The following is an 18,733-nucleotide window of genomic DNA, read 5'->3' on the forward strand; positions in this document are numbered from 1 at the left end:
CAGAATATCCCCGAAATCAATATGGTCATGGGACCACCGCACAAGCTAAAGCAATGGTGGACGAATATTTGCCGAGAGCATGGGGTTAAAATCAGGACACACCTGGGAGCATTGACTGCCTTACTAAACATCTAGGCTGACAAGGTGCTCACCTGTTTGCTGATAGAATTTTGGGATCCGACAAAGTGGTTTTCAAGTTTGCTAATTGTGAATTGGTACCAATGTTGGAAGAAGTTACCAGCTTCACAAAGCTTCCATTTACTGGGAGAAATCCGGTACTACCGGTCACCATGCCCGGCTACAGGTTTCTTGATGCCTTGGGTTTGGTGGGTAGTCGGAGCTTAAGGAACATTGAAGACGGATGGGTAAGCCTAGACTAATTATTCGACAGGTTTGGACATCGAGAGAGATATGAATGGTACTTGGGAGAGTTTCAGTATGATCAAGATACCTAGGAAAGTCTCCGCCTTATAACCTTCTCTTTGGAGCTACTAGGATTGCTGGTTTTCCCACATGAGAGAGGATGGATCATCATCAACTTGTTGCCTGTATTCTTGGCAACATTTAGGGGTAATCTCCAAGACACCTTGGTTCCAATGATATTAGAAAAAATTCTCAGTGCATTGTTTGCATGTTCTAGGGGGTACGATTTCTGCAAGGGCTATAACATGTTACTCCAAATATGGGCCACAAAGCACTTATTTCAATGAGAGGACATAGTTGATTACTTTGTGGGTGTTAGAAATATGATTTGAAGTCACAGTGAGAGGATGAGGCATTGGGTCTCCCCGCACGGACAGGAAGAATGGAGAGAGATGTCGACCAACTTGAGTGGAGAATGGATAAATTGGAAGTTGTCGTGGTTAAGCGGCATGGAAATTCTAAGGACTCCCTAGAAGTATTTCATCGAGCTGGTAGGACTCGAAGACATTTAGCCACATGTACCCCTACGAGTTCTCAAGCAGTTTGGGTTGATTCAAGATGTACCTCTCTGGATGAGGACGGCTCTGTATGAAGACGAGTACAATGGGCAGGTCTCGATACCAAGGATGAGGAGGCTTCAGGAAGAGTGGAATGATTTAATTATGATGCCAATGGGTCAGAATTTGTAGAGCACTCCCGAATACTATGTATGGATCAATGAAGAAGATGAGATGACCCGACCAAGCAGGGAAGGAATAGCCTGGCTGGAAGATGCAGTAATAGCATTACAAATCTATCATGAGATTCTGCCTCACTACAATGTGACTACCTTCATGCATAGTCAAGTGATCCCAGGATCAACTGATCATATGCTGCCACCTCTAGAGGATGATGACCGAATGGTCGAGTGTATACAAACTGAGTTTGAGACAGAACCAGAAGAATAGACCGAGTTCAATGATGATGAAGAAGAAGAATTTGAAGAAGATCCATAGGGGAACCGAAAGAGGAAAAAGATATGGGAAATGATCCCTGGGATGGTTGTTAGTAGCCGGTTGATTTCACCCCTTTTCCTACCTTGTATCTCTTATCTCGAACCCTTCTATTTCCCCCAGGAAAAGTCTATGGAGCCCATGTAATCTTATGAATGTTGAAAACAATGTTGTAACCTTTACTCTTACCTGTTACAATCCAATATAATTAATGAAAACCAAAAGTTTTCTTCGAATCTGAATGTGTCAAATCTAATTGATTGTCAAATATTCGCGACTTAGGCCTACCTCCGGCAAAGAGAGGTCCCTCGCACATTAGGAAACGTGCTTGCTTGAACACGTGAACTAACTGCTCTGTGTGCTCATATTTGTGCAAACACTGAAACTCACTTCTATTCTTTTTCTTTTTATTTTCTTTTCTTGAATTACTTTATTATTATTCCACAAAAGAAGAGGTTTATTTGTGTTGACCCAAAAGAACCACCATACAACTTGAGATCGAAAAGGAAGATCTATGCGACTGATAACCCAAACCGAACACGCTCTAGTAATAGCTGATAGCCCGGGGCGATCATGAGAAAAGGATGATACTCGGAATGGCAAACATGTCGCTAGATGGCACGAGAGATGGAATCATTGAGAGAGGAAGTATAACATATTCGAGAACTAGCGCATCTGGTCGTGATGGCGCTCCCATAACCACCCTGTTATCCTTCATTATATTCGAACCCTGATCACTTTCTTTCAACTACCCGCCAATCAAACAATACCCTGACTTCAGTCACTACAACCCAAATTATACCCCTGGTAACCCCTGCAAATCCACCAAATCCTTGCATACATACCACTTATGTACCAAATTATGTCCAGACACCATCACTACCAACATAGTTCATACCCCTCCTCATGATGGCGTCACCTTCACCACCAATCAAAACCAGCACATAATTGCGACACATACTGCTTCATACAAGCGATATGTTCCACCGGTATATGCCATTTTAGAACCCACCTTCATAGTGCCCGTCACGGTCCGACTGCCTTATGAAGTTGATCAATATGATGAAATGGAAAGGAAAGCAAGTTATAAAGAGGAAGAGTCGACATCCGAATAGTTGTGTGCATTAAGGAAACAAATGAAGAACCTTCAGGTCGCTCGAGGGGGCAAAAGTCTAGATTACGAGGACATGTGCATACACCCTGATGTAGACATGCCAGTGGGGTACAAGCCTCTAAAGTTTGACATATTTGATAGGACAGGTGATACCCATGCACACTTGAGAGCCTACTACGATAAGTTAGTTGGAGTATAAAGAAATGAGAAGTTAAGGATGAAGCTATTTATAAGAAGTTTGACATGAGAGGCACTTACTTGGTACACTCAAGATCCTAGAAACTGGAGGGAGTGGCAGGATATGGCAGAAGATTTCATGAACCCTTTCTGGTTCAACACAGAAATTACCCCGTATTGGTTCACCTTGGTAAATTTACAAAAGAATCCTTTAGAATCATTTCAGGAATATGCCTGTCGTTAGAGGTCGAAGGCCGCCAAAGCACAACCCCCGTTAGATGAAAATGAGCTGACCAAATACTTCTACAGGGCTCAGGAAGGAATCTACTTTGAAAACATGATGGGCATGAAGGGGTAAAAAATTCCCGAACTTATTAAGATGGGAGACTTTTTAGAAGAAGGCATAAAGTCTGGCAAGATACAATCTATGATTGCATTGCAAGAAGCTAACAAAGCAATTCAATCCGGTTCGATAGGCAGCGAAAAGAAGAAAAAGGAAGAGGTATTAGCAATTGTTCCCAGTCCAATCCACACCAAGGAAGCAACTCTTACTCTCCGAGCACCCATTCCCCACGCCGACCTACTTATGCTCTAGTATACAACACCCAATCATACTATAATCCCCAACCTCAATATAAACCAACTCGTGCTCATACAAATCCAAAACCACCATGACCATATGCTCCAGTTCAAACTACCACTCATCAAAATTGACCCACATATGCACCTAGACCTCACCCAAATTTTGAAGAAAGAAGTCCCAAAAACTACACCCCAATTGCTGAAACTTTGGTTCAATTGTTTGAAATATTGAGGAGAGCTTGCTTGATACATCCGATAGAAGGGAGGATCCCAATTGATGCAACCAAATGGTGCGTCTATCACTCAGGAGTACCAGGGCATGATACCGAGGATTATTTCAGATTGAAAAATGAAATTGAGTCACTGATCAAAAGTGGAGCCATTCAGTGCACCTCAGCTCCACCAAATGTGAACTGTAACCCACTGCCAAACCCCCAGAATCAAGGAGCTAATATGATCACCTTGGATGAAGAGTATGATTTGATCACAATAGGAAACACCGAGGCTGCAAGGGTTCCACCCCGAAAAGCTCCAATGATCACCGTATAGTTAAAACCTCCAGTGATGGTCCAGACATACCAGCAATAGTCCACCGTTGTTATCAGGGATGAAGAGGATTAGGAATACAAGACAGTCCCGTGGACGTATCAGCATAAAGGGAAAGGCAAGATGACGGATTCCACAGTGGCTCATAGAATGACCGGGTTAGAGAGGTGTTGCGCTCCGAGGGAGATAAATCGAGGAAATCTAGGAAAGGAATAGATTCAAAGGAAGAACATAATAGATGCTGAGGCCACAAAATTTTGGAAGAAGATGTCAACCAAAGAATACTCCATAGAATAACAATTGAAGAAAACCCTTGCACATATATCGATCATGGACCTGCTAATGAGTTCTAGTAGTCACAAAGACGCCTTAATGAAAGTGTTAAGTAGAGTGAGCATATCGAGCAACACTACTAGCGAGGCACTTGCAGCGACCATCGGGAAGATAGTTGAGGCGAACATGATTACCTTCTGAAGAGATGAACTTCCCGTAGAAGGAGTGGGCCACAATAAAGCCTTACACATCACTGTCAAGTGTAGAGATAACGTGGTGTTCCGAGTACTTGTTGATGGAGGATACAGAGTCAATATCTGCCCGTACTTTACTCTACGGGTATTCATCTGAGAGAAGTGAAAGAAAGCCATGTGAGGGTAAGACCTTTCGACGGGTCGCAGAAGAACGTCATTAGGGAAATCTATTTAGCTCTACAATTGGACCAATTGAGTTTCCAATATTGTTTAAAGTAATGGACATTTCATCCTCATACAACCTGTTGCTGGGAAGACCTTGGATATAGTTCACCCTCCATTAATGTATGAAGTTCGAATCGGGTTATCAAGAGATTATAGTTTACGGCGAATGGAGTCAGTTAGCTTATCTAGAACATGCAGTTCCATTTATAGAATGATTAGACGGCGTCACTTTTCATGCGGTCGAGATCATGCAGACCACAAAAATAGAGAAAACTGAGCAGAATCTGGGTATGCAGTCACTTTATAGATCAAATATGGCTATGAGAGAAATGATGAAATATGGGTACCGACCAGATATCGGGTTGGATGCTTGATCAGATGGGATAACGGAGCCGATTGAGTTAAGAGGATAGAAAGGTAGAGACGGCATATGTATCAGCCTCTAACTGGAAAAACTTACATAGGTGGCTTCATGAAGAAGGTTTTTGTGCCAGAGCGTGTCCCGTGTTTGGGTTAGAGCTCAACACCAGAGGACGACATCATTGATGGAATGGGTAGACTGTTCATGACCATGATCGAAGAATGTTTTGACAAAGTTTATATAAAGACATCGACCATTCGGGATGTCGAACCAGGAGAGGACTTGCATAATTGGACCGCCAGCTTGTCTTTGGTTCACAGGGAGTCTTGGTAGTGTGGAATTGTAAACTTTTAAAAAAACGCACGGTCAATTGAGGCTTGAACCGTGCATGTACTCTTTTGTCAAAATTGCCTCCTTGAACGCTTAGATTCCCTTTGATGAAATAAAAAGAATTCCCTTCTTAATTGCAAACTTATTTATCGTTGCATTTATACTTAGTTTTTTTTTTCCAGTAATCAAAATGATAAAAACCTGCATTCTGTGATTATGACATGTAACGAAACCCTCGAGCAAAGCTATCCGGATTATGAGGAATACGACGAAAGCATGGTGCCAGATAATCTCCCTCAAGAGATTGAACAGTGGAAAGCCAGAAAAAGCCTAACCTTGAAGAGACAGAAGTGGTCAACCTAGAAGCGAATAAGACATGAAAGAAACTCGAATCAGCATACATTTAGAAGCAGAGCAGAAAGAAGAATTAGTTGAGCTCCTCTAGTAGTACATCAACATATTCGCATGGTCATATGATGACATGCCCGGATTAAGCACCGACATCATTTCACATCGATTGCCTACTGATCGTTCTAGATCGCCAGCTAAGCAATAACCCAAAATTTTCAAGCCAGATTTGAGTTTGAGGATAAAAGAGGAAGTGACCAAACAGGTAGAGGCAAACGTGGTGAGAGTCACCAATTATCCCATATGGTTGGAAAATATCATATTGGTGCAAAATAAAGATGGGAAGATCAGGATATGTGTGGATTATCGAGATATTAACAAGGCCAGTCCAAAGGATGATTTCCCTTTACCAAACATCCACATCCTCATCGACAATTGTGCGAAGCACGAGCTGAAGTCATTCGTGGATTGTTTCACCGGGTACCATCAGATCCTGATACATGAAGAAGATGCAGAAAAGACAATGTTCACCACATCGTGGGGAGTTTATTGCTACAGATTCATGCCATTTGGCCCTAAGAACACTGGTGCTACTTACATGAACGCCATAAAGACCCTCTTTCATGATATGATCCACAAGGAAATCGAGGTATATGTGGAAGATACCATCATCAAGTCTCAAAAGAGTGCAAAACATTTGGATGACCTGAAGAAGTTTTTCGAGCGTTTGCGAAGGTACAGTCTGAAGTTGAAACATGCAAAGTGTGCATTCAAAATCCCTGTCGAAAAATTGTTAGGTTTCATCGTCAGCAAGAAAGGGATAGAATCAAAAATCTAACCTAGTCCAAACATCCCTCTCTTTCCACTGTGGCAATCCGTGTAACTCTCTCTAGACCAATCAAAATTCGCTACACCACCTCTCTATAACACTCACACAAGAAACATAGTGGATCTAAGCTGTCCGTTCCTTAGATCAATGGCTCACGATTTACCACCATTTTCTCTTTAATTTGAACACCCATCAGGTTTAATCACAGTCGTTGGATTACAAGAATCCAATGGCCACCAATATTCCCTATTAAAACCCTTTAATGCTCGAATTGCCGGGGCCGTTGATCAGTAGTTCCAACGGTCCATATCCCATCTCCATATCTTAAACCTAAAGTCAACCCAATTATCCCCCCAAAACCCTAATCATTTCCACACAGACTCGGTCGTCCCCCTTTCCCCTTACTCTCTCATTTTTCTCAACACAACAAATCCATCAGTCAAAGAACCTTGCCCTAATTGGTGCAAGGTCATGAATCATGACCAGAAAATATCCCTTTTGTCTTCATTTTCCTTGATTCTCGCTGAATATTTTCCCATTTAGTCTTTGAAATTCAAATTGCCCAAATCCGAAAACCCTACAAACGAAACATCAAATATCCAGATTTCTCTTGTGCTGTGTTAAATTGAAGCATGTATGGAGCTTCTTCAGAGTCTCGTGATGAAGATTCTATACCCAGAGGTCAAATGCATTGACTCTGGGTTTCTAAGCTTTGTCCGATAAATTTGCCTTCAACGGTCAACTTCCTTCCCTCTTCCCAGGTAAAATCCCTACTGATTTTTCCCATGTTCTTCTCTGATTTTACCCGATTATGCTCACTTCACCACCCCTCCATCACCTTCCACTATTGAGCTTGAAATTATGTTGAACATACGACATTGAATGCCACTATAAAATGGGGCTTTCAATGCTCTCACCTAACAAACCAAACACACGATACACACAAGGAAATCACTTAGCAGTAAGAAAGAAATTTCAGTCTTGGGTAGTAAAAAACGAGCGAGGGTTTCTAACTAGTTTGATTTCTTTCCTATTCCGAGTTCCACACTAGTCGGAGTTGAGCTTTCTGATTCTAAATGTCACGACCCCAAATCACTAGTGTCGTGATGGCACCTATCATGACACTAGAAAAGCCTACAACTCACAAAAATACCATCTTCTTTAAGTCAAAATATACTCAAATAGGTTTAAATAAATAAAATCTCATAAAAACTAGATGAAAAGGCCACATCTCAATACAGAATTTTCCAAAAACCCGGGTGTCTCTGAGTACATGAGCATCTATACAAAAACATAGTCCGATACACTGTCTAAGAAAGTAGAAAAGAATAAGTAAAACTGAGAGATAAGGAAGGGGAGTCAAGCTCTACGGATGCCAAGGCAACTACCTCGATTATCCCCGAACGGCTGAAACCCCAAGATCAGCAACCACCATGCCCAAAAATACCTGGATCTGCACCCGAAGTGCAGGGTGTAGCGTAAACACAACAAACTCAATAAGTAACAAGTCTAACCTTTGGGATAAAAGCAGTGACGAGTTCAAACAATACAGTAAAAGTACAAAGTTTAACAATAAAAAAATTATAGACATGCTTTTAAGTTCAACAGTCAAGTTCAATCACAGATAAAGTATGCCAAGGGTGACTAATAAAAGGAATATGACATCTCTATATCTACATGCCAATATGAATACTGTAAGTGATGAAACAGAGGGAAACCCCAAGTACTCACAATCTCAGAGCACTCAATATGACTCTCTCAATTCTCACTCGTCACACTCAGTCACTCAGCGGTGTACGATACCTACTGTGGCAGCCCGATCCACATATAGCCCTAAGTCCTGTTGTGGTGCGCAACCCGATCCACTTATAGCCATAAGACTTATTAGGGCGTGCAACCCGATCTATATATGTATATAGCCATAAGGCTTTTGTGGCATGCAACCCGATCCACATATATATAGCCATAAGGCTCGTTGCGACATGCAACCCGATCCACATATATATAGCCATAAGGTTCGTTACGGCGTGCAACCCGATCCACATATATATAGCCATAAGGTTTGTTGCGGCGTGCAACCCGATCTACAAATATATATATATATATATATATATATCACTCACAGCACGACACTTAGGCCCCTACTCAATCATTAATCTCTCTTGTTTCTTGGGGTCACAAATCTCATGCCACTAGCCAAAACAATGATATATGACACAATAATATTAGCAACAGAAACTGGATATGATATGCAAATAATGGATGTGACTGAGTACAAAATTGCCATCTGAGCACATAATTCAACAACAGGAATGACCATAGTAGGTCTCAACAAGATAAACATTTACCCAAACATGATTTCTAACATGAATCGGTAGCTCAATGGCTCTAACACATAGTGATCACTTAATTGGCTACAAGGTCTGATGACTACGTAGTATCACAAAATCAACCGGACCACAGTTTCTAAGGTGCACGCCCATACTCCCGTCGCCCAGGATGCGCGTGACCTCAACACCAATCACATAACACTTAATTCAGGGATTTGTACCCTCAGAACCAAGTTTAGAAGTGTTACTTATCTCAAACCGAGCAAATCACTACTCCAATACACCATTGCCTAGTGAATCGGTCTCCGAACACCTCGTATCTAGCCACAAACAATTCGATACAATCAACATGAGCTATAGTAATCAATTCCATATGAAAATGCTAAGTTCTTAATCAAAAGTCAAAATGTCAACTCAATAGTCAACCCCCGGGTCCACGTCTCGGAATCAAATAAAAGTTAAAAATCTGAAAGCCCATTCAACCACGAGTCCAACCATACAAACTTTATCAAATTCCAATCCCAAATCATTGTTCAAATCCCCAAATTTAACTCAAAACCACACAAACTAGGTGGGAAATTCAATGGGTAAACAATCTTATTGCCTAAAAATGATCAAGAGTGACTTACCTCAAGAAACCTCGCCAAATCCCTCTCAAAATTTGCCTTAGTCCAAGTTTGGAAAGTCCAAAATCATAAAAATCACGAAACCCTCGAATTTTAAACACTGCCCAGGAATTTTCGCACTTGCGGAGCCTGAGCTCGCATCTGCGCTCCCGCTTTTGTAGAGAAAACTTCGCATCTGTGAAACACACTTAACAACCGACCATGCACACCTGCGGTCCCAGATTTGCACATGCGGGACCGTATCTACGAACCATTCCTCGCTTCTGCGACTCCCATGTTGCCTGCCCAAATCCGTTTCTACAGTCGACCTCGCGCAGATGCACATCCGCATCTGCGAAAACTTTTCCGCGCCTGTGACCCCCACTGAGCTTCCCCCTTTTAGCAGTTTTGCAAGCTTAGCCACTTATGCGCCTCCACACCTACAGCCAATCCCACCGCAGGTGCAATGACACCAGATCTATAGCACCTCAGCATAACACTTACGCCAAATTCGATCCGTTAACCATCCGAAGCCAACCCGAGGCCCCCGGGACCTCAACCAAATATACCAACAAGTCCTAAAACAGGATATGAACTTAGTCGACGCCTCAAATCACATCAAAAACACGAATCGCACCCCAATTCAAGCCTAATAAAAACTAAGAAATTCCAACTTCTACAATCGATGCCGAAACTTATCAAATCAAGTGCGATTGACCTCAAATTTTGCACACAAGTCATAAATGACACAACAGACCTATTCTAACTTTCGGAACCACAACCCCAGCCCGGTAACAACAAAGTCAACTCTCGGTCAAACTTCTCACTATTCAGACATACTCCTAAGTCCAAAATCACCCAACAGAGCTATCAGAACCATCAAAACTCCATTCCGGAGCCATTTACACATAGGTCGACATCCGATCAACCTTTTCAACTTAAGTTTCCAACCTTGAGACTAAGTGTCTCAACTCATTCTGAAATATCCCCGAAACTAAACCAACGACCCCAGCAAGTCGCATATCAACAATTGAGCATAGAATAAGCAGTAAAAGGGGGAACGGGTCTATAACACTCAAAACGATCGGCTGGGTCGTTACATCCTCCCCCTCTTAAACAAACGTTCATCCTCGAACAGGGCTAGAAACATACCTGCAGTCTCAAATAGGCGTGGATATCTGCTTCGCATCTTCTGCTCGGTCTCCCAAGTAGCCTCCTCGACTGACTGACCTCTCCACTACACCTTCACTTAAGCTATGTTCTTTGACCTCAACTTTCAAACCTTCCGATCCAAAATGGCCACCGGCTCTACATCATAAGTCAAATCACCATCCAACTGAACCATGCTGAAATCCAAAACATGATGGATCGCCAACATACTTCTCGAGCATGGAAACATGAAACACTGGATGAACACTTGACAGACTAAGCGGTAAGGAAAGATTGTAAGCCACCTCTCCAATCCTCTTAAGTACCTCAAACGGACCAATGTACCGAGAGCTCAACTTTCCCTTCTTCCCGAAACTGATAATACCCTTCATGGGTAAAACACTAAGTAGTACCTTCTCCCCAACCATGTAAGCAACATCATGAACCATCCGATCAGCGTAGCTATTCTGTCTAGACTACGTCGTGCGAAGCCGATCCTGAATCAACTTAACCTTGTACAAAGCATCCTGAACCAAGTCAGTACCCAACAGCCTAGCCTCACCCGGCTCAAACCATCCCACCGGAGACCGACATCATCTCCCATACAAAGCCTCATATGGAGCCATCTGAATGCTCGATTGGTAGTTGTTGTTGTAGGCAAACTCTGCAAGAGGCAAAAACTGATCCCAAGAACCCCTTAAATCTATGACACAAGCACGTAGCATATCCTCTAATATCTAAATAGTGCGCTCGGCCTGTCCGTCTGTCTAGGGGTGGAATGTTGTACTCAACTCAACCTGTGTGCCTAACCCTCGCTGCATTACTCTCCAAAACTATGATGTAAATTGTGTACCCCAATCTGAAACGATGGACACCGGCACACCGTGAAGGTGAACAATCTCGCGGATGTAGATCTCAGCCAACCGCTCTGAAGAATAAGTAGTACCAACTAGAATGAAATGAACAGACTTGGTCAACTGATCCACAATAACCAAATAGCATTAAACTTCCTCGAAGTACGTGGGATCTCAACTACAAAATCCATGGTGATACGCTCCCATTGCCACTCTGGAATCTCAAGCCTCTGAAGAAATCCGCCCGGTCTCTGATGCTTGTATTTCACCTGCTGACAATTTAGGCACAAAGATACAAACCCCACTATATCCTTCTTCATCCTCCTTTACCAACATGTTGCCTCAAGTCCTGGTACATCTTTGCGGTACCCGGATGAATAGAGTACCGCGAACTATGGGCCTCCTCAAGAATCAACTCACGTAGCCCTTCCACATTGGGCATACAAATCAGGCCCTACATCCTCAACACCCCATCATCTCCAATAGTAACCTTCTTAGCATCACCGTGTTGAACTTTGTCCTTAAGGACAAGAAAATAGGGATCATTATACTGGCATTCTCTGATGCGATCATATAAGGAAGATCGAGCAACCACACAAGCTAGAACCCAGCTGGGCTCCGAAATATCTAATCTCAGGAACTGATTGGCCAAGGCCTGAATATTAGCTGCAAGCGATCTCTCACCAACAAGACTAAATGCAAGGCTACCCATACTCACGGCCTTTCTACTCAAGGCATCGGCCACCACATTGGCCTTCTCAAGATGATACACAATGGTAATATCATAGTCCTTTAGCAGCTCTAACCATCTTCGCCGTCTCAAATTTAGATCCTTTTGTTTGAACAAGTGTTGGAGACACCGATAATTCGTAAATACCTCGCAAGACACACCATATAGATAATGCCTCCAAATTTTCAATGCATGAACGATGGCTGCCAACTCCAAATCATGAAGATGGTAGTTCTTCTCATGGGGTTTCAAAGCATAATCAATCACTCTACCCTCCTGCATCAACACACACCTAATATCGATCTGAGAAGCATCACAATACAATGTATAAGAACCCAATGTTGAAGGCAAAACTAGAACTGGAGTTGTGGTCAAGGCAGTCTTAAGCTTCTGAAAGCTATCCTCACACTTATCCGACCACCTGAATGGAGCACCTTTCTGGGTCAATCTGGTCAAAAGCACTGCAATGGACGAGAAACCCTCTACAAAGCGACAATAATATACGGCCAAGCAGAGAAAACTATGAATCTCAGTAGTTGAGGACGGTCTGGGCCAACTCTGAACCGCCTCTATCTTCTTTGTATCCACCTTAATCCCCCCACTGGACACCACGTGCCCCCAAGAACTCCACCGAACAAAGCCAAAACTCATACTTGGAGAACTTGGAAAAAAGCTTTTCCTTCCTCATCCGCTGGAGTACAATCCCCAAATGTTGGGCATGCTTCTCCTAAATACATGAGTACACCAAGATATCATCAATGAATACTATAACAAATGAGTCAAGATATGGGTGAAATACATTGTTCGTCAGATGCATGAATGTTGTTGGGCATTGGTCAGCACAAAGAACATCACAAGGAATTGACATCACAATGTTGTCTTTAGAATATCTGAGTCATGAATCTTCAATTGGTGATACCCAGACCTCAAATCAATCTTAGAGAACACCCTCGCTCCCTGAAGCTAGTCAAATAGATCATCAATATATGGCAAAGGATACTTGTTCTTGATTGTAACTTTGTTCAACTGCCTATAGTCAATGCACATCCGCATAGTACCATCCTTCTTCTTCACAAACAGAAATGGTGCACCCCATGGCAACACACTAGCCCTAATAAACTCCTTATCAAGAAGCTCCTAAAAATGCTCTTTCAATTCCTTCAACCCAGCTGGTGTCATACGATACAGAGGAGTAGAAATGGGCTGAATGCCCGACACCAAGTCAATATCCCTGTAGGGTGGCATGTCTGGCAGGTCTACAGGTAACACATCCATAAAGTCTAGCACCATTGGAACATAATAAATATTAGGGGTATCAGCACCAAGATACCTCACAAAGGCCAAATATGACAGACACCCCTTCCCAACCATCTGTTGGGACTTCAGATAAGAAATCACCCTGCTGGGAAGATAATCTAGAAAACCTCTCCACTCGATCCTTGGCAACACCGGCATCGACATTGTCATGGTCTTAGCATGACAATCCAGAATAGCATGACATGGATACAGTCAGTACATATCCAAAATCACATCTAAATCAACCATACTAAGTAATAAGAGATTAACTCTAGCCTCTAATCCCCAAATAGTCACTACACACGACCGGTATACACGGTCCACAACAAGTATCACCCAACGGGTTAGATAGATGAACGGATGAAACTAAGGACTCATGGGGCATATCCAGATAACGAGCAAAATATGATGATACATACGAATAAGTGGAACCAGGGTCAAATAATATAGAAGCATACATGTGGCATACTAAGACAATACCTGTGATTACAGTGTCTGAAGAAACGGCCTCTGGCCTGGCATTAATAGCATAGAATCGAGCCTGACCGCCACCTGATCGGCCTCCCCCTTTAGGGCGACCTCAAGCTGCCTGAGCCCCATCCCGAGCTGGTTGCGCGGGTGGTGAAGTGATTGGTGCAGGAGTCACAGTCTTACCCATCTGCTAAATTGGACCTCCCAAGAGATGGGGACACTGCCTCCTGATATGACCAAGCTCCCCTCATTCGTAGCAACCCCGATCCGACAATGCTGGTGGGGACTAAATCGGACCCCGAGAACCAGAAGAACCTGGTGCAGATGAACCCTGAACTGAAGGAGCATGGGATGAACTCTGAGTTGTGAGAGCACTAATAAATGAATGGCCTAGATGAGCACTGTATGAACCATGTCTAGCTGATGCACCACGATGAACCGAACGAGCCATATGAGCGGGCCCATAAGGATGACCCCTACTATGGTGGGATTGACCCCCAGAAGACACATCGCTAAAACCACCCTAACCTTGAGTCCTCTTAGCTTCCCTCTCCTCACATTCCTGACTACGGACCAACTCTAGCCGTCGAGTAATATAAACCACCTCGTGGAACCGAGCACCTGATGCATTCTCCCGAGTTATAGTAAAACACAACGGATAGCTGAGGCCATCAATAAACCTCCTAACTCTCTCTCTCTCTCTCTCTCTCTCTCTCTCTGGGAACCAACCAAACTGCGTGACGAGCCAACTCGGAAAATATCATCTCGTACTGGGTCACAGACATGCCCTCTTTGTGTAGCTGCTCAAACTGCATATGCAACTCCTCCCTACGGGTCAGTGGCACAAACTTCTCTAAGAAGAGAACAGAGAACTCGTGCCATGAAACTGGTGCAACACCGGTTGGCCTGCCCCGCTCATAGGTCTCCCACCATTTGAAGGCTTCCCCAGTCAGCTGAATATAAGTAAATGATACCCCATGAGTCTCCAGAATACCCACAGTGCGAAGAATCCATTAGCACCTATCTAAGAAATCCTAAGCATCATTTGACTTAGCACCATTGAGTGATGGAGGTTGGAGCCTCCCAAATCTCTCTAGTCTCTTCTACTCCTTATCACTCATAATGGGGCCCACTTGGGTCTGAGCAACTGCAACCGGCTGACAGGAAATGCCCTCGGTTTCTGAAGTCCCTACACCACCTGCTCTGGAGTACAGGCGGCGGGAGTCTGAGTACCTTCCTCAGCCTGAGAAGTGGTTGTTGTGGCCTGAACTGAAATCGCTTGAGCAAGGCCAGTGCAAATAATCAATATCTAGGCTAAAGCCTCTTGAAGGCCTGGAATCACAATGGGCACAGCTGGTGCCTGAGCTAGCCCCATTGGCTCAACCACATCTGGAACCTGCTCCCGAGCTGGAGCAACTAGTGGGTCACAAAGTGTTGCTCTAGCTGTTGTACGAGCTGCACCTTGGCCCTTACCGTGGCCTCAACCTCTCATGGACCTAACTGGTGGTACTGGAGGCCGTCCACCCGATCTGATAACACGTGTCCTCACCATTTGTAAGAGAGTATAATAATAAAAATTTAGTTCCCGAAATCAACAAATTAGAAAGACAAGAATACAAGAATGTGAAGTTTTCCCAAGGGTTCGGTGGCCTCTCGAAGATAAGTCCTTACGTCTCCGTACCGATCTGCAAGACTCTACTAAACCTGCTCATGACTCGTGAGACCTATGTAACCTAGGCTCTATTACCAAATTGTCACAACCCCAAATCACAATTGCAGTAATGGCGCCTATCATGATACTAGGCAAGCTGACAACTCACAAAACTACCAGCTTCTTTAAGTCAAAATATACTAAAATAGGTTTAAATAAATAAAATCTCATAAAAACTGGATGAAAATGCCACATCTCAAAACAAAATCCAAAAACCCGGGTGTCACTGAGTGCATGAGCATCTATACAAAAACATAATCTGATACACTATCTAAGAAAGTAGAAAATAATAAGTAAAATTGAAAGATAGGGAAGGGGATTCAAGGTCTGCGGATGCCACGACAGCTACCTCGATGATCCCCGAACGGCTGAAACTCCAAGATCAGCAACCAGCGTACCCAGAAACACCTAGATCTGTACACGAAGTGCAGGGTGTAGCATGAGTACAACTAACTCAATAAGAAACAAGTCTAACCTTTGGGCTGAAAGTAGTGAAGAGCTCAAATAATACAAATAAGTATAGAGTTTAACAATACAGAAAATAAAGACATGCTTCCAGGTTCAACAATCAAGTTCAATCACAGATAAAATATGTCAAGTGTGACTGATAAGAGGAATATGACATCTCTGTATCAACATGCCAATAAAAATATCGTAAGTGATGCAACACAATGAAATCCCAAGTACTCACACTCTCAGAGCACTCAATATGACTCTATCAATTCTTGCTCGTCACACTCAGTCACTCAGCAATATATGATACCTGCTGCGGTGTGCAGCTTGATCCACATATAGCCCTAAGGCCTGTTGTGGTGTGCAACCCGATCCACATATAGCCATAAGTCTTGTTGCAGCATGTAACCTGATTCACATATATATAGCCATAACTCTTGTTGCGGCGTGCAACCCGATCCACATATGTATAGCCATAAGGCTCGTTGCGGCGTGCAACCTGATCCTTATATATATAGCCATAAGGCTCATTGAGGCGTACAACCCGATCCACACACACACACACACACATACACACACACACACATATATATATATATATATATATATATATATATATATATATATATATATATTTATAATTATGGGTTTCGTGCTAGATTTTCTGAGGCCCAGTGGCACAGCACGACACTCAGGCCCCTACTCAATCATCAATCTCTCAAGTCTCTCGAGCTCACAAATCTCATGCTACTAGCCAAAACAATGATTTATGACACAACAATATTAGCAACAGAGACTGAGATATGATATGCAAATAATGGATGTGATGGAAAGTTGTAATCCGTGTTTTCGTCGCTTATTGCACTCTACTTTACTGCACTTTAATTGAGTTTTAGCTTTAATCGCTAGTATTTTGCACTTATTGTATGTTGTATGCCATGTAGGAGTGATTCTGAGTGATGTAGATGTTATGGAGATAATTCGAGTAATTTGGAGATTTGAAGTCTAAGTAAAAACCCAAGGGATTAAGCCGGGATCACGTTCGGGGGTCGAGAACCAAGTTTGGATGTCAAAATCGAAGCAAACTCCGTACTCTGAGAAATTTGCACTAATGTGATGCATTGTGTGACGCGCTAGTGAAAATTCATGCTCCTGTCAAATTAAAATCTCTCTAAAGTCTCCCACTTCCGCCCCGCCTGGTGCGTCGCCCCATGCGGTGTGCCTCTACAAAATTTACAGAGTAATTGTCCTAATTAGCATAGGAAAAGGTGGTTTCATTTGGGCCCAACCCTACTTTGTATAAATACATGTAAAAATGTTATTTTTAGGACTTTTTGACACATCTAAGACCTAAGGAGGCTAAGAATGACGTGGAGAAGCGAAAGCAGATGGATTCATCATTCAATCCTCACTCAAGACAAGAGTTTGGATCGTTTTATGTTTTTTTATATATTTGTGATGAATTACTCCATATCTATGGAGTAGTTTTCTTTAGGGATTGGTGGATTTGGTGTATTGATGTTTTTTTATGAATATTAACTCTAGTTTTTATGCATTGAATCGTTTTGGGTATTTTAATTGTTGTAGCTATATTCACATGTTCATGTAATCGAGAGAGGCATACTTGTGATATCTTTGCATTATCTTGTTGGTTGAATTCATTAATTCTTCTTAGTAATCGAAAGAGGCTAGTTGAATTAGTGTTTAGATCTAGTTAGTAGGATAATCGATAGAGGTTCTCCTAAAGACCAATCCACTACGAACTCTTGCATATCTTTACCGAGCTTAAATTGGTTCATATTGTGAGGTTGAGACTTAATCGGGAGAGGAATTTCTACTAAATGTTTGAACTAATAATTGAGTGAATTCGAGAGACTCACTTGAACATTAGAAGTGAATTAACTAGAGTTAAATCACATACAATTATCTTGCACCTATCCAATAAACTCTTATTTTCTCCCATTGATATCTTCCTTGCTTACTTTTGTTGCGATTGTCATAGTCAATTAGCTCTAGATTCTTAGTTAATTGTAGTTTTAATCACATAATTCTCAAATGTTGATTATCTTGGATAGCAATCTAGCTACAAACTACGATAATACTGTTTAACTCCAATCCCCGTGAATACAAGATTATATTATACTATATTTGACTAGCAAGCATAATTTGAGTGTGTATTTTGCACTCGTCAAGTTTTGGCGTCGTTGCCGGGGATCGGCGATCAATAGTGTTTGAAATAGTTTGTAGTGCTAATTCAGGATTTTTTTTTCTCGTTTTACTTTGGTGCTTTTTAACTTTGTGCATGCTACACGTTAGATTGGTGCATGACTCCATCTTCTAGGAAAGAATTTCTACCATACAAACCAGAAATCGAGAAACAACTGCGATAGTTGAGGGAGGAAAGATATCTCTTAAAAAATATAGAGAAGGTTGGGCAATCCTCAACCAAAGAAATTATGGCTCAAGATTATGGCCCCCGGGACGTTAACCAAATATACAACAAGTCCTAAAATACGATACGAACTTAGTCGAGGCCTCAAAACATATCAAACAATATCAAAAACATGAATCTCACCCCAATTTAAGACTAATAAAAACTAAGAAATTCAAACTTCTACAATTGATGCCAAAATCTATCAAATCAAGTCTGATTGACCTCAAATTTTACACACAAGTCATAAATGACACAATGGGCCTATTCTAACTTTCGAAACTAAAATACAATCCCGGTAACTACAAA

Source organism: Nicotiana tabacum, chromosome 17 (assembly GCF_000715075.1).
Source record: "Nicotiana tabacum cultivar K326 chromosome 17, ASM71507v2, whole genome shotgun sequence".
NCBI classification, from domain to species: domain Eukaryota; kingdom Viridiplantae; phylum Streptophyta; class Magnoliopsida; order Solanales; family Solanaceae; genus Nicotiana; species Nicotiana tabacum.